The sequence below is a fragment of the Myotis brandtii genome, unplaced genomic scaffold (assembly GCF_000412655.1).
Source record: "Myotis brandtii unplaced genomic scaffold, ASM41265v1 scaffold241, whole genome shotgun sequence".
Taxonomy (NCBI): domain Eukaryota; kingdom Metazoa; phylum Chordata; class Mammalia; order Chiroptera; family Vespertilionidae; genus Myotis; species Myotis brandtii.
In genome coordinates, this window is record NW_005359102.1 from 475663 (window position 1) to 481901 (window position 6239).

A 6239-nucleotide genomic window follows, 5' to 3' on the forward strand; every position below is an offset into this window, starting at 1 on the left:
CTGGATCCTCTATTCTGTTCCATTGGTCTATATTTCTGTTCTTGTGCTAGTACCAGGCAGTTTTGAGAACTGTGGCTTGGTAATATAGTTTGGTGTCTGGTATTGTGATCCCTCCAACTTTGTTCTTTCTCAGGACAGCTGTGGCTATTTGAGTCTTTTTTTTTATTCCAGATGAATTTTGGAGAGTTTGTTCTAGATCTTTAAAATATGCCGTTGGTATTTTAATAGGTATTGCATTGAATTAATAGATTGCTTTAGTTAGTATGGACATTTTGATTATGTTGATTCTACCAATCCATGAACATGGTATGTTCTTCCATTTGTGTACGTCTTCCTCTATCTCTTTTTTCAATGTTCTGTAGTTTTCTGAGTACAGGTCTTTTATGTTCTTGGTTAAGTTTATTCCTAGGTATCTTAGTTTATTTGGTGCAATGGTAAATGGGATTGTTTTTTCATTTCTCTTTCTGTGAGTTCATTATTGGTGTAAAAAAAAAAGCCATAGATTTCTGGGAGTTAATTTTGAATCCTGCTACATTGCCAATTTCATTTATTAGGTCTAGTAGTGTTTTGATGGAGTCTTTGGGGTTTTCTATGTATAGTATCATGTCATCTGCAAATAAAGATAGTTTTACTTCATTTCCAATTTGGATGCCTTTTATTTCTTCTTCTTGTCTGATCACTATGGCTAGTACTTCTAGTACTATGTCAAACAGGAGTGGTGAAAGTGGGCTTTCTTGTCTTGTTCCTGTTCTTAGGGGAAATGGTTTTAGTTTTTGCCCATTGAGTATGATGTTGGCTGTAGGTTTGTCATATAGGGCTTTTATTATGTTGAGGTATGATCCCTCTATTCCCACTTTGCTGAGAGTTTTTATCAAGAAATGGTGTTGGATTTTGTCAAATGCTTTTTCTGCATCAATTGATATGATTATGTGATTTTTGTCTCTCAGTTTGTTTATGTGATGTATCACATTTATTGATTTGCAGATATTGTACCATCCTTGCATTCCTGGAATAATTCCCACTTGGTCATGGTGTATGATCTTTCTTGCTGAATCCGATTTGCTAGAATTTTGTTGAGGATTTTAGCATCTATGTTCAACAAGGATATTGGCCTGTAGTTCTCTTTTTTTGTGGTGTCTTTATCTGGTTTTGAAATTAGGGTGATCCTGGAGTCATAGAAAGAGCTTGGAAGTGTGCCTTCCTCTTGAATTTTTTTGGAATAGTCTGAGGAGGATAGGTTTTAGTTCTTTGAATGCTTGGTAAAATTCCCGTGTAAAGCTGTCCAGACCAGGGCTTTTGTTTGCTGGAAGAGTTTTGATCTCTGTGTCAATTTCTTCAGTAGTTATAGGCCTATTCAGGTTTTTTTATTCTTCTTGGTTGAGTTTTGGGACTTGTATTTTTCTAAGAATATGTCCATTTCGTCTAGGACTAGGTTGTCCTTTTTTTTGGAATAGAGTTGTTCATAGTATTTTTTCATAACTGTTTGTATTTCTGTGGGATCGGTTGTTGTTTCACCTCTTTCATTTCTGATTTTGTTTATTTGGGTCCTCTCTCTTTCCTCCTTGGTGAGCCTGGCTAGAGGTTCATCAATCTTGTTTATCCTTTCAAAGAACCAGCTCTTGGTTTCATTGATCATGTGTATTGTCTTTTTGGGCTCTATGTCGTTTATATCTGCTCTGATCTTTATTATTTCCTTCCTTCTGCTTATGCTGGGCTTTTCTTGTTGCTCTCTTTCTAACTCTTTGAGTTGTCAGGTTAGGTAATTTAATACCATTGTTTCTTGTTTTTTGTGTGGTGGGCTTGTAGAGCTATGAACTTCCCTCTCAAGACTGCTTTCACTGTGTCCCATAGATTTTGAATTGTTGTATTTTCATTGTCATTTGTTGCCATGATGCTTTTTATTTCTTCTTTGATCTCTTTGGTAAACTATTCATTGTTTAATAGCATTCTATTTAGCTTCCAGGTGTTTGATTTTTTTATTGTTTTTATTGTAGTTGATTTCTAGTTTTATGCCATTGCGATCTGAGAAGATGCTTGATATGATTTCTATCCTCTTGAATTTGAAGAGACTTTCCCTGTGTTCCAATATGTGCTCTATCTTTGAAAATGACCCATGTGCACTTGAGAAGAATGTATAATCTGAGGCTTTGGGGTGAAATGTTCTGAAGATGTCAATTAATTCCATCTGATCTAGTGAGTCATTTAGGATTGATATTTCTTTGCTAAGTGTTTGTTTAGAGGATTTGTCCAATGGTGATAGTGGGGTATTAAAGTCCCCTACTTTGATTGTATTGCTGTCAATCTCTCCCTTGATATCCTCCAGAAGTTTGTTTTTTTATGTATTTGGGTGCTCCTGTATTGGGTGTATATATGTTTACTAGAGTCATTTCTTCTTGTTGGATTTCTCCCTTTATTATTATGAATTGGCCTTCCTTATCTCTTGTTTGTTCCTTCATTTTGAGATCTAATTTGTCAGATATAAATATTGCTACCCCAGTTTTTTTTTTTCATTTCCAGTCGCCTGAAAATCCTTTTTCCATACCTTCACCATCAGTCTGTGTACATTTTTTTTCTGAGGTAGGTTTCCTGTAGATAGCAGATATATGGGTCATGTTTTATTATCTGCTCAGCTATCCTATGCCTTTTGATTGGGGCATTAAATCCATTTACATTTAACGTTATTATTGATAGGTACATGTTTGTCACCATTTGTATTCTTTACGCCTGTGTTCCTTCTTCACTTCCTATTTCTTTTTTTTACAGCATACCCTTTAACATTTCTTGCGTTGCTGGTTTGGTGGTAATAAACTCCCTTAGTCCTTTTTTTGACTGTGAAGCTCCTGATTTCACCCTCAATTTTGATTAAAAGCTTTGCTGGGTACAGTATTCTTGGATTCAGACCCTTCCTTTGCATGACTTTGTATATTTCATTCCATTCCATTCTGACCTGATGTGTTTCTGTTGAGAAATCAGTCGCCAGACTGATGGGGGATTCTTTGTAGGTAACTTTCTGTCTCTCTCTGGCTGCTTTTAAGATTCTTTCTTTGTCGTTGGTGTTTGCCAATTTAATTATAGTGTGCCTTGGTGTTGGTCTTTTGGGATTCATTTTGTTTGGGACTCTGTGAGCTTCTTGGATTTGTGTGAATTTTTTCTTCCCTATATCATGGAAGTTTTCTGTCATTATTTCTTCAAACAGGTTTTCTATTCCTTGCTCAGTTTCCTCTCCTTCTGGCACCCCTATTATGTGGATGTTGTTTCATTTCGTGTTGTCCCAAAGTTCTCTTAGGCTCTCCTCCTGCTTTTTAATTTTTTTTCTAGAAGCTGCTCTGCTTGGGTATTTTTTCCTACCTTGTCTTCTAGCTCACTGATGCGGTCCTCCACTTCTTCTAGTCTACTGTTGATGCTTTCTATTGAGTTCTTTATAGCAGTGATGTCATGTTTCATTTCTTCTTGGTTCCTCTTCATTTCCTTTTGGTTCTTACACATATTGTTGAATTTCTCTTCCATTTTTTTCATCCACTTTATGACCATTTCTCTGAATTCTTTCTCTGACAGGTTGCTTGCCTCCATCTCGTTTACTTCCTTTTCTGGTGATGCCTGCTTTTCTTTCATATGTGGGCTGTTTCTTTGTCTCCCTATGATCTCTCTTCTCCTGGTGTCTCATTTTGTAGCTCTCTCTCTCCTGCATTGATTTAAAGGCACAAAATACAACACAACAAGGCCCAACGCACAAGGCACTGAACACAAATGTATTCAAGATACTAATAACCTCAAATAACGGTGACCACCAGAGAAAAGAGAATTAGAGGATAAGAAAAAAAAGGAGTGAAAAAATGGTATTGAGAAAAAGAAAGAAAGTAAGAGAGAAAAGAAAGAGAGTAACAAAAAGGGGGAGGAAACTATTTATGTGGGGAGAATACTCCAATAGAACAACCACTAATCCCAAAAAATGCAAACAACAAACACCTAGAGATGTATTCAAACCACAAAAAACAACTAAAAGCAAGTGAGGGGGGGAAAAATAGAAGCAAAAAATAAACAGAAACAAAAAAAAAGAGAGAAACAATCTCACCAACAAGCACAAAAAAACCCCCACAAACAATCTAATCAACAATCAAGCAAGCATCAGTAGGACAGAGTTAAAGCAAGCAAAAAACAAAAACAAAATAAAATACAAAAACCTATCACATAACAAAACAAAACAATAACACAATAACAAAAACAGCAAAAAAAACAGAAGAGAGAAAAAAGAAAAAAATTTTGGATAGTGAAGAACGAGAAGAGAGAGTTGTGTATGGACTTAGAGCTGGGGATTGGAAATGAGATATATAAGTAGGGTGATTTTTTTAATGGGAGTAAAAGGAAGGAATATGTAAAATCTAAAGCAGGACTAGGGTAAGAGAAACAGAACAACAAAATGGGAAAAGTGAGGAAGAGAGTGTTGGCATAAAGGTAAAGTTGAGATAGAGTAAAATGATGCTAAAGGAAAAATGAAAATAGAATGTAGAACACTAATTCCAAAATAAAATAAAGAGAAAATAAAATGATACTTTTTTTAAAAAAGATAAAATAGTAGTCCAATAATACTGATTAAAAATAAAAATATAATAAAAAGGTAAAATCAAGTGAGGAAAAAAGAAAAAAATTAGTTTCTTAAGTAAAAGATGAAAAAATAAAAATGAGCAGTAGTGAAAGTCATTCACTTCCTCTTTTGTCACGCCTGTTTCCTGTAGGTAGTCAGGACACTACTGAGGTTCCCTGTGTTCCACTGCTCCTCTGTATTGTAAGCCACAGTCCTGATTTTCAAGCAGGCAGTATTTCTTTGTGTTTCAGATTCCTTTATTTGTGTTTACACAAGGGTCAATTTGTGATTCAACCCCTGGGTGGCAGTGTTTCTGGATTAACTTCCAGGGCTATAAGTCCTCTCTAACCAGTATTTAGCTTTTGTTTTCCCTGTTGCACTTAATACTGGTTTGGGAGAATGGACTGCCCTAGAGCTGGTTCTCCGATAGTCACTCCCCACTCCGATCCCCAGGTTCCACAGAGATAACTCTCTCCTGCAGTCTCCCAGAGTGTTCCCAATTGGGTGATCCTATGTACTGGGCTTTGTAATCAAAAGCAAGAATTTAAAGAGAAAAAAAGAGCCAGAGTAAGTGCACGAACTTGCAACTTTTACCCTTTGAGACTGGGCGCGCGCCTTTTTTCCCCTGGCACTAAGCAGCCGGTTTACTGGAAAATATTTCAGGGTGCTTTTTTGCGTCCAGTCCTGCTATGGGTTGATTATTAAAGTTCCCCTCTGCCAGTAGCCCTGCGGGTCCCCTTCCATATTCGTGGTTCACACTAGCCCTAATGTCCTCGGGTTTTGTGGGGCGCAGACTTCCCCGAACCTCTAGATCCCGTTGGCGCATTTCTCTCTCCTGCCTGGATCGCAGACCCCACCTTTTCACAGGCGAAATGACCTTTCCTTGAGAAGGTGGAGAGTTCCTCCGAGTCCACGTATTCACGCTGCTAGAGATTGGTGTTCCTGGGTTCACAGCTGTTCCCTGGGGGTGTTGTTGTTGTAGATTCCCGGGATGTATAGGTCTCTGATAACAGCCACTCTCCCCTTCAAGATGGCGCAGCCTCTGCAGCAGAGCTGGTCGCTCTGGGAGAGATTTCAGCAGCAGTGGAGGCTGCCCTGGTCAGGGGAGCCCAGACCAGCAGTCCCCAACAGTCTCTTGGAGTATAGCTGTCCCTCACCCACAAATATACACTCCCGGTATGTCCACACATTCTCCTCTTGTTCTCTCCATCTCACACTATCTTGCAGTCTGCCTTCCCATTGGCAGCCATCTTCCCACCTCTCCTGACTATATTTTCTATGCTGTACTTTAGAGCCCTGTTACCTTTTGTTAACTGCCAATTTGTACTTTTTCCCTTCATTTTTTCATCTAGCCTCCCAACCCCCTCCAATCTGGCAATCAATCAGTTCTCTGTATGTATGAGCTCATTTCTGTTTTGTTTATTTATTTTTGTCTTTTAGATTTCACATATAAGTGAAATCATATGGTATTTGTCTTTCTCTACCTGACTTATTTCACTTAGCATAATACCTTCTAGGTCCATCCATGTTGTTGCAGATGGCAAGATCTCATTCTTTCTGGCAGAGTAATATTTCATTGTATATATGTACCACATTTTTTAAAGACATGCTACTATCTATCTATCTATCTATCTATCTATCTATCTATCTATCTATC